The following is a 14,602-nucleotide window of genomic DNA, read 5'->3' as shown; positions in this document are numbered from 1 at the left end:
AATATAATGTGTGATTTTTGAGTGCGACATTAGCTGTTTCTATGAGAGAATGCTGAGTAGATTACTGTGTTGTGGTAAAATTGCCCACATCAAGCACCGAGTTATGATTGTTGTTGAAATGGAGTTACACAACAAGTCGAAGACCAATCTCGTACTGTCACAAAGTATCACAGATTAATTTACAGATCTTATTGTTTTAATTGCCAGTTAATATATTCGTTATCTTTTTGATTAAACCATCAATCATTTAGGATACAAAATGTTATATTAATGAGCCCAGATCATCTATGTATTTTATGTTATGTACGTTTATCTATTTATTCACTCCTTTTTTCTCATTACATTTGTGCATTACTGTTAGATAACTTTGTCACTTACTTATACACACAATCATTTTTATATTTATAAAGTGCTATTTTTTATTTATCTATACCATCTTATCTTACATCTTATTGTCATTTTATCTTATTGTTGTCACTTCACATCTTATTCTTTAATATGACTAGTGCTCTTATTAGGGTGTCTAGTGCTTTTAATTGCAGAGCTGACCTGTTCTCTGGTCAAATATATTTCCCTGTGTTAACCTACATATGACGATAAAACTTGAAACAAAAAAACAACAAAAAAAACAGTCTGAGCATTTCTTTAGATCTGTTTCTAGCCAATTAATCATATCAATATTGTTCCTTGGTTTGATTACAGTTGACTAAGTTACTGCGATTAACAAATGATAAACAAGCTCAAGGACGAATCAAGACTCACCATTTGTTTTCGGTACTGATCAACTGGTAATCGGTCGATATGGCATCCTTCTTCCCCATTCTACTTCCTCAGCCTGACAAGAAATGAGGGGAAAAAACACCTGAGTGAGAGAATTTTACAGCTGGGTCTCGATGTAACACCTAATCATTTAGCTTAATTAAATAAATTAGCTCCATTCCTGCTACTGTAGCCAAAATAACTTTTGAAATCTGCAGGAAGGATTCAAGTTAATACACAATCATATATAGGGAAGAGTAGTCAGTTTTGATCAGGCAGATGGTTTATCCTTCACATACAACTGTGAGACATAATTAAATTAATTCTCACCACATTCCATGTGTGTTTCATTCACAAGGTGCACACTTCCTATCCGTCTCATTTAGTCTAACAATTTTCGTTCACACCATGAGCTCTCTTTGATTACCTGACAGCTCACAGGGAAGTCATAAAAAAGAGCTTGGAGTGATCAGTGTTTTCCACACATAGACTAATTTGCTCACGAAAGGTTAAAGCAAACCCATTTTAACGGTGTCAATTTTTTTTAATCGCAAGATTAACTTCCTTTTTGGCCTCGCAAATTTTTTTTTAGTAACTACAACAACAAACCAGATCTAGCTAGGCCAGATACAAAACGCAAGATGCCGAAATGGATGCCAATAAGATTCTGATTGGAAAATTTACTTCTTCTTTTTTTTAAAGTTGCCAAATAGTTCCATTGACAAGACCAAAGTGATCTGTGTGTTTTGTCGTTGTGAACTGAGCTATAGTTAACTATGACATTAACGCAATAAATCACGATTACATATTTTAATCTTTGACAGAACTAGTGAATAGTTATTTATTTCAACAGTATCTGTTAATGTTATGTAGCCTAGTCATTGTTTTCAATAAATAGTTCATAGTAGTTTCACACAAGTTTATTTCTGAACCCAGCCATCGAGCGCCGCGCAGTTACATTATGCACCACCCACCAGTAAATACTCAACAGGTGGTAAAGACTGGAGTGATAACAAAAGTAACCTTAGGCTCCACGTGTAACTATGCAAGTGTGTGACAGAATAAATGTCACTCCACATGGCGGTGCATTAATGTCAAAGCATGTGCCTCTCTAGATGTACAGTCACCAGAAACAACTACGCTTGTATAATACTTTCTTTACAAAGTGCTACAACACAGTGTCTGTATCATGCATCTATCAAGCAAACTTGTTTCTCAGTGAGAGCTCTAAATTCCAGACAGACTCCCTCACAACACACTGCATCAATCAATACTGTAGTGTTTTTTTGAAATAGCGGAAAAGGAAGTATGAGTCGATGGTCAAGGGGCAGGCCTGTGCTTTTTGATGCATGCTCACGTCCCTCTGACCTGTTCTCTGCTGAAGATTTGAAAGATATGCCGGATATGTTTTAACAAATAAGCCACAATATCTATCAAGTCCTGCTAGTCTAATGCTAATTGATTATCATTTTAGAAAAGGCGTGTTAAAGTGTGATAGGGAGAAATGTGTAAGCAAGTGTAAACAGGGGAGAACAGAGAGGCGAATATGAAAGCAAAAAAGTATCTATGCGCATCCATGAAGAACAGAGTGGTGAAGAGTCTAGAGGTGCAGCAGGGGAATAGAAAAAAGAGACTGAATTAGCATGTTCAAGGAGCGTGGCTGGCTGCCTGTGCTGACTGATGCCTTCTCATGGGAGACTGCTGCCTTGGGAGACTTGATTTTTACCTTACACTAAAAACACTGTTTTCAGCTACATTTCAATAGTGTTACTGCCAGCAGAGGAGGAGGAGGATGTATGCTATTGTTCTCCAACGAGTGGAAACAAGAGTCAGCAGATTAAAAGATGTGAGAGGACAAAAAGAAGAGAGGAAATTGTCCAAATGTAATGTTTACAGTTGGGCACAGTAGGCTTTCAGATGTGAAAGCTATGTTGTACTGTGCAGCAGCATCAAATATTATATAAAAATTGCCAAAAGCAATACATTTAAAAGCCTCTGTCATCATCTGAGGTGATACCACTCTTACATTAATATCATTTACATTTGAAATATTGGAGTATAAAAACATAGAAAGGAAAAAAAGGGAAAAAATATATCTCAGCATAGTGACAAAAGCATTGTTGGTGCTGATAAAATAACACTTTCCTGTTAATTTTTTGCACCTTGCATGCATAGGTGACAAGGCAAATATTACACTTTAGTTATTAACAGTGTTTATTATAACCTGAATTTACTGGAAACCTAAACCAGGTCTTGCAAATAAGTATTTCTAATGATGCTTTCTGTGTAGATTCCTAGTTTGAAATCCTAGGTTCCATCCCTGGTACTAGGCCTGCACGATATTGGAAAAAACTGACATTGCAATATTTTTTTCCCCTGCAATATATACTGCGATAGCAAATAAGCGCTGTGACTAGGCCTACTCTTCTGATGGGATTTTGGAAAGGGAAATAAGGTAGAAATACGCTGGTTGAATAGCATGACACCATGTTATTCATATAATACTATCAATCCGGGCTAAAGTGTATGACAATGACTGCATGTTGCTTCCTCCTGCATGTCACGCGCACTAGAAACAAACTCTGTGTATCCAAAAACAATTAAATCAGTGTAAATAACGTTAGATCAGACACAGACTTCTGTTGTAGATTAGTGTTACGTTTACAGTGATGCGGCTCCGAACCGCGTTAGTTGAGACGGACGGACGCCTTGTTTCTTTATGCTAACTATATTAGTTTTAGCCTGACTGGTAGCAGCTTTCTGCTTGTTTCTTTAAGCTAACTACATTAGCTTTAGCCTGGCTGGTAGCAGCTTTGTGCGGGGGGAAATGGCCGGGAGACGTAATTATGTTGCATTAATCAGGTGATTTAGTTTGTATTTGCAGCGAACATAAAATACAGACTACTGTAGCTTCACTGACTACCCATCAAAAACTATGTGCATCACTGTCAGCGGCAGCTGCTTCCTACGGTGCTTTTCTACACACGGAGAGCCTGACTTCCCATAACAATAACCCCCATAGGACTAACGTCACATAGACAAGTTGCCCACATGGCTACCTATCTTAAAGGGGAAAAGGCGGCCCGTAATAATCATGTAAAAGGAAAACTGTGAAAGTTTACTTTTCTACAGTATAAAGCAGCAAAAAAAGATTAGCGTCAACATCGTAACGTCCTGCGATGTGACTATCGTGCATGCGCCCATTGCAATGTCAATGCTAAAACACAATATCGTTCGGCCCTACCTGTTACAGTGAAATGTACCTTTGAACAAGGGACACTGTGCCATAAGAGTAAATTAAAGGGTGATTTTTTTCATCATGGTTACACCGCAAAGTTTAAGTCTAGGTTATACTGTAAGTGTTAAAACACCACCAAACTGACTATATTAAATTTTAAGTTTGCAAAATTTAACAAAAACAAAACAAGCAGGACGATAGAGTAATGCTGGATGGAAATATACCATAGACTGTATACTGTCAAATATGACAAGCCTGATCCATTGGGGAAACAAGTTCTGTGGATTGATCTCTGATTGAACCTCTGTCCAACTGTTAAGCATGGGGGGATCAATCATGCTTTGGGGTTGTATTGCAGCCAGTGGCACAGGGAACATTTCACGAGTAGAAGGAAAAATGGATTCAATAAAATTTCAGCAAATTTTGGACGCTAACTTTATGCTATCTGTGAAAAAGCTGAGGTTAAAGAGAAGATGGCTTCTACAAATGAATAATGATCCTAAACACACCTCAAAATCCACGGTGGATTACATCAAGAGGTGTGAACTGAAGGTTTTGCCATGGCCTTCACAATCTTCTGACCTCAAAATAATTGAAAATCTATGGTTAGACCTTAAAAGAGAAGTGCGTGACAGACAGCCCAGAAATCTCAAAGAACTGGAAGACTTTTGGAAGGAAGAATGGGTGAAGATTCCTCAAACAAGAATTGAAAGACTCTTGGCTGGCTGCAAGGAGCGTTTCCAAGCTGTGATACTTGCAAAATAGGCCGGACGAGGTATTAACTCTGCAGGGTGCCCAAACTTTTGCAGACGTCATTTTTTTTCGTTTTCTGTTATTTTGAAAGCATAAATGATAGAAATAAAATCTAAATTGTTGTGACATATTATACGAATGTTTAATCTGTCATTTAATTTTGTCATTGGAGATTTTTCCATCTTTTCTTGGCTTCTTTATGCACATTAATAAAAATTTTTACCTGGGCGGCCCAAACATTTTAGCCCCACTGTATGTGGGTCTCCTGTAATCGATATTTACGGTGTGCACACAAGCACGCACACACACACACACACACACACACACACACACACACACACACATATATATACACATATACACATATATATATATATATATATATATATATATATGTATAAATATACACACATATATACATATATACATATATATATATATATATATATCTGAGAAAAGTTACATTTCTTAAAATGTAACTTAACTTTTTATTAAGGAACCATTTATAAAAAGGTCAGCTGTATTAGCCTGCACTCCCATTTTTTTGAGGATATCTATCTATCTATCCATCCATCCATCCATCCATCCATCTAATAACATGAGAACTAAGTGTAGGTACAGGCAACTTGTATTACACAGCATGGTGTTTAGGGACATTGTGGTCTATGAAATTTAGAAGTGTACCTTTCTATCTTCCAACATTGTAGAAAATGACCTAGCCTACACTAACATAAGGTTTGTGAAAGCCAACAATGCATGCATTTGCACTCTCTGTTTTCTCTCTCGGCAGTCCATCACATTAAAAAAGAGCTCCTATGTTAGCTTTTGAGCAAATGGATATATTGTTAATACTCTACAAAACGTATAACATTCAAGTGGAGATGTTATTAATAACAAGCAGCTATCATTCATTGCATTCTCGAAGATACTTACACTGTTCTTGTTTATCGAGAGAATATGTCACTTAGTAGAGGTGTTTCTGCATTACGAAATGCCTGGCTGTTGTTTGTGGACACGCGGGACGATATCATTTACAGTTTTATTGTACTTCGATCCCCATTTCTCCAAAATGCCAACACACCACTTCCCCCAGTACTAGTTCCTGTTTTAAACGTCAACACTGATGACAGACAGCTATTTTCTCTAATCAGACACAGGTTTTGGTGAGTTGACCAATAGCACGAGCGTGGGGCGGGGCGTTCCCACAAAAATAATGGTGGAGCACGTGACGGTGAGGAGGGTTTATTTATTTATTTTTTATTGAGCAAACAACAGTATAGTGACGATGAGACACTCCCACTCATTTCAACTGATTTCCAAATACAAAAGCTTCCATATTGATATTGATATATTGCACTTATAATTATGGTAGACAAATGAATAGTTTGTCACGTTACAAACCAAATCAGTTCTCATTAGAACTCTACTATGTTGTGAAAATGATTAAAGTTATTGAAATAAATAATAACAAAACTATTGTGGATTCTTCCTAAGTAAAGGCACAAAAGGTCAGTGGTGAGAAATAAATTACATCACATACTATGCAATATTACAAAACTAATTATAATATTACAATACCAAACAATTATGAGGTACTTTGCCATTTGTTGCTTCTACTTCAACTCCATTACGTTCAGAAGGAAGTGCTGTAAATGTTACTGCAGTACATTTAATGTATTTGACGACAGATCGATAATTTAAATAGAAAACATAATTCTTTTCAATAAAATATGATGCATTGTTGTGCAAGACAGGACAAATATATTTCTATAGCGCATGCCATACCCAAAGGTGACCTAATGTGCTTTACAGATTACACAGGGTAAATCAAAAAACAAAACAAAATAAACAATCAAATACATACAGATTAAAAACATAGAACGTTAAGTAAAAGCAATGGTAGAATGGTGGGACTTTATCCCACCATTTTCTTTCTTTTTTAAAGTAATATGCATTTCCTCAACAATTCTATATGAAGCTACCAGCCTCACATAGAAAAGATACAACAACATACTGTTTACATAACTTATACAATAATAATAATAATAATAATAATAATAACAATAATGTAATAATAAAACACTGATAGTGACTACTCTGCATATGAGTACTTTTAAATATTTGAAGATTGTTTTGTTGCTAATGCGTACCCTTAAATACATGTTTTAAGAAGTAACATTTTTGATGCAGGATTTTTACTTGTAATTGAGTAATTATATTGTGTTTTAGTGCTACTTTTACTTCAATATAGGATTTAAATACTTTTTCCACCATTGCAAAGGATTATCACAAAAACATTGCATGCCTGAATGCTACAGGAGGATGCCTGCTCCCTTGCATCTTCCTTAAATTGAAACATACTATTATTTGGAGTGACAAAGACATATGTTTTATTAATTACATGACACGTAGGCCTTAAGTCAGTCTTGCCTTGTCAGACTGCAACAAATGGCATACTTATCTTTGTTGAAAACAGTAGCATTATGCTGTGACAATTAAAGGAAGCAACAGCCGACCTCATCAAAGGCGAGGCAATCTCACTCCACGATATTCATTTCTCTTTCATCAGTCTTTTTACATTTTTTCTTTGTTTACTGTGTAGAATTGTATTCCCTCCTAATTGCATCCAGCCTCATTGCTGCCTAGGGCATTGTGCAAATTATGTATAGACGTGCCTCCACATGTAACTTACTGAAGTTTAAAATTATTCTCTGCTCTCCCATGGGCTTGCCTTTTGCATGCAGCACAGCAGTAACTAATAGACGTAATCTGCCCGCAATGTGCCTGCATCATGCTCTACTCTTTATTAAGATGCCATTGATAGTGATTACTTTAACACAGCTCCTTGATTAAAGAAGAATGCAATTGACATTTGTCACTGATGACATTCATATCTACAGAAGTATTGCTCAGGAAACATGAAGTTCATATTCACATAAAAACTGTCATAAGTAAGTGTCATGAAATTAAACAAAATCACATGTACTGTAAGGCCTGTACTTTTACATACTATCATTTTATACTATACAAACGCATTCGTTTCACTTATGTGCAAGTCCAAAAGCTGCTACGACAGTTAAGCTGGAACTGTTAACAAATAGCCTCAAAACCAAAATTTTATCTTGATATGGCCATCAAAACCAGCATGAGTGTAGTTAATGCAGAGCTCAAATGTTCTCTTGTTATACTACATGTGTGTGATTAATTTCTCCCGTTGAGTGAAACAAATCAACGTGCTGTGCCTTGTCACATTAATAGATATGGAGAGCATTAGCATTGACTGCTAGTGAGAATGGACTAAGCAGGATGAATTTGCCTGATGAACAGTTGTAGTTTAAAGACTGTGCACATCACTGTAATGTATAGATAGCACTTTAGAGGAGATGAGAGGGTTTCCCTCAGGGCCTGTTAGTGTGAAGTGAAAAATTTGACTAGCGATGGAACCCTAGTTAAATTAAATAGAATTTCAACTGTACAAATGGCTGCTGTTTTAAGTGACCACACCACAGAGAATGTGTTAAATAGAGGTAAACCCTGGCAGTTTCCATAACATGATTATCTAGTCTTTTTAGATCTATTTGGGTGTGTGTGCCTATCTTTACATGTTTCTCTAATTTATTTCTGTCTCTCCCTCCCCATCTCCCTCTTTGAACATCAGTCTTTTACACACAGTCACACTTCCTCTATTCCTCTCTCTCTGTCTCTCCATCACTCCTTCTCTCAGGCAGTTAGACGGCCTTTAATTGCCAGACATTAAAAAGAATGCTAGAGATGAAGAATCCCCTGGGGCCATTGGCAGGCTAAATGGCAGCTCTGCTGCCATCGTCTCCTCCTACATTCAGCAATGAAGACGTGTCAACATAATCTTGGGCAATTTGCAGTCATCATCAGGGGGACTGATTAATTTTCTGAGTGAGTGTCATTTGGAAACAGCAAGATTGTCTCTCTACATTTCATGTCTTACTTTAAATGTTTCAAAGCAAAGTGTTGATCAACAATCAACACAATACATCCACATGGATTCAGACCTTTATCCACCTGTTTGAAATGTTGTTAAATGGAGATCACATACCTGTGTATTAATAGAGATTAATAAAGTTGTATGTCACACTGTGTGTGTGTGAGATAAAAATGAATTCCTTGTGAATTGTTGTTTTATGATGTAAATGGGGGAAAGTATATGGATGCAGAAACACTTCAGCAACTCATGTCATCCTTCTGCACCACTCTCATGTTCTAAAAATGCAACCAGTGTATTCTGCAACATTTCATGCCGTATTCAGATTGGTTGGTTGTAGACATGAATTGTAGCAGCTATCATATTGTGACAATTTGGTCATAAATTTCTAACGGTGCCAACATTTTGGATGCTAGAGCTGTAAAACAGCCTATGGTGGATATGCCTTATAGTGGGCTCTTCTCTAGACGACTGTTTGTTCACTAAAAGTTTCAACATACTGTATTTGTCTCACTAGACACTTTCATCTGGGACAAACCAACATCAAAATTACACAGTTGGGGCCTTCAGACCGATATTTATTCAGGAAAGTTCACTGAGATGAAGCCTCCCTTTTGCAGGAACGCCCTGATCACATTCAAACAGTTACACATTTACACCTGGAACCTGCCAAGTACAACCCCAGTCTGATCTGCTGGCCACTGAGCCGCTCCACAGCATTAGGGGTTAGGGCATTAAGGGCCTTGCTCAAGGGCACCTCAGTGGTGATAATAAGGGAGGGGCAAGTGCTGCTCTTTCACTTTCCCCACCCAGATGGTGAGAGGATTGAACTGATAAGCTCAGTTCTCTAACCTTAAAGCCACCACTGCCCCTACATGTTTCATGAAGTCTGATGTAATAGATATACCAGAGGTTATAGCATTCCATGAAAAATGTTTTACAATTCACTGTTAAGTTATTCACTACTACACACACGCTCATACAAAGAAATACCCATAAATACACCCTACCTGCTCATATTTGTCATATGAATTCTTAGAGACTGAAGTTGAGTGTTCCCTTTTCATTTCTATTCTCGGTCATATTATTGGTTTGGAGGAGAAGACACAATTCTTTCTCCTGTTTAATATTCTTATCTCGGTTTTCCCACTATGCCTGCAGTGTGCGGTGAATTCTCTCCCTTCTCTATCTCCGAGTCCCAGAGTTCCCTCTCCTTGACAGGAAACTGTATCAGCACAGATACAGAGTAAATGAATTTGGGGTTTATGAAACGCAAGGCCTCATAAAAAGTCCCACAGACCTAGAGAGATAAGTAATCATACAATGGATTTAGTCCCGTTTGCTCCAGTCATTATCCTGTATCGGAGCATGGCAACTCTGATGGCTGGGAGTTATCCTCCAGTGTGTGGGGTGGGTTTGAATGTGCCAGGAGTATCACAGTAGACATCCTTTTGTGCTCTGCAGCAGTTGGAAAAGACTTGAGAAGAATGGTTTGAAGTGTAGTCCCAGCTGGAATACAAAGTTGAGTATAAAACACAAAACCAATAAATAAAGAAAATTCATACTTTTGTTTTGCCATATGTCTTTGTAAAGAAAACAATTCCTGATCACCACAGCCATCAAAATTTAATTAGAAAATGTATATATCATATATTAGAAGAAGGGAAATTACAGTAGGCTAATTATCGAGCCTGTATTCTACAACCTTGATGTTCCACTTTCGGGATTGCTCCGTTCCTACTGAAACATTTCACTCATTTAGGATCTCATCTGGATATCCGTTGCTTTGGGCTTCCTTTGTGTTGGCATTTTAAGCTCTGGTCAATTTATGAGCACTATGGTTAACCTTTTCTCAGACCTCTGCAAGGTAAATCCAGACAGCTAGATAGACTATCTGTCCAATTTGAGTTTTCTGTTGCATGACTAAAACAACTTTAAACGTACACGTTCCAACAAAACAAGTTCTTTCTGAGCCTATTTTGCACTCGCCGGTCGAAAGTTGCAAGGGTGGTTTTTCGGTTCCAGGCGCTAGGGGGGAGTGAGACGACGATAATTCAACTGGAAAAAAGTCTTAGAACCATTTCAATGACTCTGAAGCTGTTCATTGAAGGTAAATTAATCTCACAAACTGCATAGTTCTGCTTTAACATTCAGCTTTATTTATTCATTCATTTATCCCGAGCTATCCACAAAGGGCTCCACATGTGCTGTGGTGGATGCTACCACACAGGGATAACATGCTGCCTTTCTATTCCTGTCTCTCTCATCCACACTTAGTTAAATGACAATGGATATGAATGGTGCATCAGCTTTACACAACAAAGTCCAATCAGAGAGCAGCAGCTTCCTTCTTCCAAACCAGTGGTTGCCTATGTGTCCCCAGATTTGTGTGGCGGCTGCCCACACTGACTCTGGGTGTTTATGCAGGTGCTGTAGCTGTGGCTGCTATAGGTCTCCCAATGGACACTGCAGAGTATTCTTTTTCACTGTTTACTCTGGCAAGTCAAATCTGGGCCTTGCTGAGAGCTATTCTTGAAGTGCTTAACTTTTGTCACTTTGACTCATGTGGTGATCTACACCAGGACAGGCACATGCACTTGCATTTATCTCAACACACTGGAACAACACAACAGAATAACTGACTGACTCACTCAGTAAATTACCTATAACAACCCACATGACATATACACACACACACACACACACAACACACAACACACACACACACACACACACACACACACACACACACACACACACACACACATACACACACACACATACATACACACGCGCAACCATCCACATAATCATACGCTACCCTGCCATCCAAATTTGGAACACCCCACTACTACCTTGCCTGGTTGTCACAAGACAGCTGCAGAGTTCTGACAGTTATTTCAGCCCTAAGTTGACCCCTAGCTAATTATCATTCAACTCTGTAAACACTAGTAGCACCAGTTAACACCAATTAATGGCCCCTAATCATTGCCAGATGCTCCACCTTGAGTAATTTGCCCCACTTCATACACTTGCACTTACAATTTCACACATTCAGTGATTCTGGATTGCTATGGTTTGTTGAACCCTTGCACAGACTATCAATCAATGACGTTTGTGCACCATGGCACCAGACTCCACTCAAAATGTTTCAAATACTATTATATACACACATCTATATGGCTCGTTTCTCTTCATTTGATATCTTGGAGGTTTCCTTAACCTGAGAGTAGCGCAAACATGACCATACAATAGTCATTAAAGTTAAAGCAAGGGAATTTCCCTAAATATGCAAAATAAACATTAAAACTGTAATAAATATAGGTTTTGGAGGTGTTATTGCTGTAAAGACAAACAAGGGAGTCCAATTTCCTCACTAACCATCCACAGACAAGAGACACATCTGACAATCATTTACTATGCATGCGTTGTTCATATTCCTTAAAACACAAACAGAGAAAGAATAGTTAAGCATTATGAAAACACATTTTACTAGATCCCAAAACAAAATCGTTTCTGAGCATCAAATATTCAAAAGCTTTTATTTTTCTCCCCATTTTTGTCTGCTCTAACATTATTCTTGATTTGCTGCTTCATTGTTTGTATTGATTAGTTGAGTGCGTACTGCCTGCTGCTGTCTTGCCTGCCAACTCTAGTGTTGCCAAGGGAAAGCGTGAACAAACCTCTGCCAGCAACAGCCTCCTCCAGCAGCAGCTGTGCCACATATGCTGCCGATCAATATAAACAAACATGGCCTCCCTGCACCAGGGATAAGGATTGACAGGTATGATTCATCTTCTGTGCCACTGGTGGGAGGTGCAAGTAATAATAAGCAGAGACAGATCTTATCCTGTTGCGGTACAACCACTGCAGGGTTAGTAGGGGTAGGTCAGAGAGATCATTCGCCCCCCAAGGTAACTGGCAGGGTTCCCCACATAACCCCTCACAGTTTGCTAAGGATAAGAGCAGCATGAATCCACCAGGGCTGTAATTTGTGGCATTCGTACTCAGAGCGAGCAGCAAAGATGAATGGGGAATGGGCATGGATCATTGGTGCTCTGCCAGTCGCACTGAAACTGAGCATATTCAACACAGGCAGTAGCGAAGATCACAGTATCGAAGTGATTCATGACACTCTGCCTTTTAATAAGCACTTTGTAAGCTGCACCATTTCAGCATATGAACATCTCATCAAGTGAATGGTGTTTGATGCATTTCATTCCAAATAATGATGACATTTCTATGCAAGCATCATTTAAGGATTTGATCATTGCGCATGGTCCTTTTGTGGGTACATGACAGGAGTTCAGCAGCTTGTACATCACGTATGCCATTGTTCAGGGGCACAGCTGAAGACACGGGCCATGGAGACAATAGCTGCACAGAGTGGGTACTGACGTCCCCCTGATGAAGAGTAATGGCTTGAAACATATTTCCCAAGGAGTAGAATTGAAATCTGAACACTATGCTATGGTTTCAATCGCCGTGTAATTTGGAGATGTCAGATCAGTTTTTGCTGGGGCCACCACTGTATGAAGGAGTAGAGCACATCCACAGGAGGAATGGATGATATACAAATAGCAATGCTGTTCTCATCAGCTGCACCAGACCTGGCATATCTTATCATGATGGTGAATAAAAATACGCTAAGCTAGCCTGGGCTCGTAACACAGGCACACAGCTACAAAGGCTGATTCTTGGCTTGTAACATAATCCCTGCGCTCATTTTCTCATTTTCTCTCATTTTGTGTTGCATCCAATATCGAGACTGAAAATAAACTTGCCTGGTCTTCCCTACTTTTAGAGGTGTTGTGCTGTGTTAAACTGACTTACCAGACCTGCATGGTTTGCGTCTGAAGATGGCAGGATGTTAAGGACCCAGTTGTAGCACGCGGGACAGGGACCCAGAGCGACAGAGTGGTCGCTGCAGCAGCAAACCGCGCTTCTAGTTGTTGTAGTTCAGGTTTTAAAAGGTGTATTTACAAAAGCTGTGTTGTGGAAAAGCAAGGATAGTCTTTTGCCGTCTTTGTCTTCAATAGTGTCTCTGTGTTGTCATATCATCATTTATCAAGAAAACATTACTTTTACTACACTAGTTAAAATTCTACTCTGAAAATAATGCTAAAGGCCTGTTATATATGTGGTTACAATAGTAACTCTTAATCTGTCCATACTGTAATGGACGATTTATTGACCCTACTAGTGTTTTTGAAAAGCTCAAACAAGCCCTGTTTGAGTTTAAAGATTTAAGAGTATTCTGAGTAAACTTCCATTTTTATGCCTATGACTCTGTATTTATAACTTTCTACCTATAATCCGCATGTATGATTTTCTTGTCAAGTTCATTTTTGTGGATTTTACAAAAATGCTCTAAAGTGTGTTCCTCTAACTTTTTATTTCCTTTTACTTAAAACTACATGGCATCCTATCAACCCAGACACACAATGACGGACTATTGCTCACAAAAACTCAAACAATCTTGTCTTTTTAGGTATTTTGCCCCAGGGGATATTCCTTATTTTAGCCTTATGCCAAATGGTTATTAACTAAACTTTAATTAAATTCCATGCAATAATGAGGAGACTCTTAAAACCAGATATTGGAAGCGCAATGTCTCCCTGAGCTAAGATTATTGGAATAATTAATAATAAATGTCTTTAATCAGTGCAATGATATGGAGCTACTCCTAATAATCAGGGTGATATTTAGATAGGGTTGATTGGTGCATTTAAATCAGGCCTATTGTTGCAGTGCAGTCATGAACAAGAACATGACTCTGTTGGAAACCTCCATCATGTAGGCTGTCAAAAGTCACTACGGGTACAATTCCTTCACTTCCTCCACTTGTTAAGGCTGCGAGAAGTTGAGGCAAAAGACAAGTTATATTAGTTAAT

At 38.3% G+C, this 14,602-nt stretch overlaps 1 long non-coding RNA gene across 1 annotated transcript; it reads right to left on the bottom strand.

The window, feature by feature from the left end:
* Positions 1-791: 791 nt before the first annotated feature.
* Positions 792-8,474, bottom strand: LOC116677380 (uncharacterized). The gene is made up of 3 exons (XR_004328978.1): positions 8,463-8,474; positions 5,684-5,845; positions 792-835 (listed from the first exon to the last, which is right to left on the bottom strand). It is a non-coding gene; the product is annotated as an uncharacterized LOC116677380 (long non-coding RNA).
* Between the last annotated feature and the right edge of the window lie 6,128 nt (positions 8,475-14,602).

The sequence above is a fragment of the Etheostoma spectabile genome, unplaced genomic scaffold (genome assembly GCF_008692095.1).
Source record: "Etheostoma spectabile isolate EspeVRDwgs_2016 unplaced genomic scaffold, UIUC_Espe_1.0 scaffold00005008, whole genome shotgun sequence".
NCBI classification, from domain to species: domain Eukaryota; kingdom Metazoa; phylum Chordata; class Actinopteri; order Perciformes; family Percidae; genus Etheostoma; species Etheostoma spectabile.
The sequence above is the reverse complement of the archived record's forward strand: the minus strand, read 5'-3'. Positions and strand labels throughout refer to the sequence as shown.